The following is a 2,149-nucleotide window of genomic DNA, read 5'->3' as shown; positions in this document are numbered from 1 at the left end:
AGTAAACACTGTGAGACACACAACAGAGATCACAGATCTACTTGTGGTGTTCGATTCCTTCTCTGTCTTTGTTGAACCCGTAAGTTACCAGAGAAATTTCCATTTGGTTTCAGTGTTGTACGTAACACCACCTTGGCGAAATATGAGAAGTACAGCATATTTTGATTTCGGCTCGACGGGCGAAAGATACAGGCTGTCGAAGTCCATTACTCGTCGCTTTTTTAAGATTCCAGATCTTTATGTTTCACCACCTGTCTTGACGTTCCATTCTTGAGCTCCATGTGGGTATATTTTCTTTAAAGATGTACTAAAAAGCCATTCGCGTTACAATGACTATCGACGCCATTACAGGTTTATTGTGCAGAGCAAGCTACGCATTACCCCAGCCCCCTCAAACCTAACAAAATACGCATAGAAGACTCTATGCACAAAGACACCACTTAGCAGGGGAGTGACAGGCAAGACTTTTCCCGACACGGAAAAAAATAACAAAAAAACCCACGAAATGAAACAGAGATTCCGACTGGGTTTGGCAACCCAGTAAAAACGACGAAATCAACGCAGACCTCGACTGGTTTGCCATAGGCAACCCAGTAATAAGGCATACCTGTTCTTCTTGTATGCTAATATTTTCCTCTCACAATTTGAACCATTGTTCTGAGTCCATGGAGAGGGACACGCTTTTTGTGGAATGATTTTGAAGCCTTTTAAAAAACTCACAGCACGTGTTTTGTCGGATTTAAAAACACAAGGCGTCCGATAAAACACCGCATGCTGCTCGTTTTTAAACATCACTTACAATCATTTCAATACCGTCACAGTGTGCGCGTCATGACATTTATCTCTTGATGCGTTGATACGTTTTTAAGTACTTTCTTGATGTAAATTTCAAACGCTTCCCTAACGTTCAAAATTACAACGCATCATATCATGATCATTATCGAGTTGCCTTTAGCAAATTCCAGTGAGTTATCTCTATAGTTTTTCCAGCTTGTTGCTATCCACTCATTGAAAAATTCGGTGGCCAACCTTAGTGAGTTTCAGAGGCAAGATGCATTGAGGTGGGTTAGGTGAAAACTAGCGGTTCCTCCGAAAAAAATTAAAATCTAAAGAACCCCAAAGGCATACTTTTCGATGAACTTTAAGGGCTTCACTTCTATGCTTGTGACAGGCGGGGTCTATTTATTAAAACGTTTCCAAAGATGCCGTCGCACCAAGAGTGTGATCATCTCTTGTAAAAGGATTCCCACTTGTCTCCCTCGCTAGCCAGAAACAAGGTTGACCAGCTACACTTCAACATTCTTTTATTTGAAAAAAATCAAGTTACTACTAGAAATAAGTTAAGGCTTCAACAAAGAGCTCTACAAAACGTTCAGAACTTACCAAGGTAAACAAACGCCGAGAATAAAAAATACAACGAGGAATCCTATAGCAAACCTTTCCAACGACAAAATACTTAAAAAAAAAACACCGCAATCGTTAGAATTTTTCACAAAGCAAGTAAAAATGAACACAAACGCAACTTTCGTTTCTTGTAGTAGACTGAAATTTAGTTAGCATACAATTTAACACAAAATGTCCCAAGACGACGTTGTTTGTTGAAAAATCCTTCACTGTGTCAATGCCACAAGAAGGCATATGGTCAGGAAAACGAAGCTGACCGCTTGGGTTGGAGCAGTATTACAAAAATCACCAGTGCAGCACGAGACTTCACATTTTACTTTATCTTTGCAAAGCGGGCTGTCGTCGATATTGTTGCAGGCGGTTTCCGTCGTGCAGCCCTTTCCAAATTCTTGTACGGAAGCGGCTCCACTTTTGACGCTAAAAGAAACTTTAGCGCATCGATCCAATCCGGGACCACAGGTAATCTCCTTCCTGATATCGTCACAGTCTCCATAGCTCTCAGTGCTTACACACTTATAGCATTTCAAACCATAACCTTCAATATAAATTGAAAACATTTATTTAGGCATCACTGGGGGATGATGTTTGAACGAGCTCATGAAAACATCAACGGTTGTACAGGTGACAAAAACCCACAAAGAGATTTTGAAAACAGATCGAATGACATTGCAGCGAGAGCAATAATTTCGAGAAAGTGCGACACAAAATGACGGGATGAGACTGTGAAATAAGAAAGTTTTCACTG

The sequence above is a fragment of the Montipora foliosa genome, chromosome 6 (assembly GCF_036669935.1).
Source record: "Montipora foliosa isolate CH-2021 chromosome 6, ASM3666993v2, whole genome shotgun sequence".
In the NCBI taxonomy this organism is placed as follows: domain Eukaryota; kingdom Metazoa; phylum Cnidaria; class Anthozoa; order Scleractinia; family Acroporidae; genus Montipora; species Montipora foliosa.
This window is presented reverse-complemented; position numbering follows the sequence as displayed.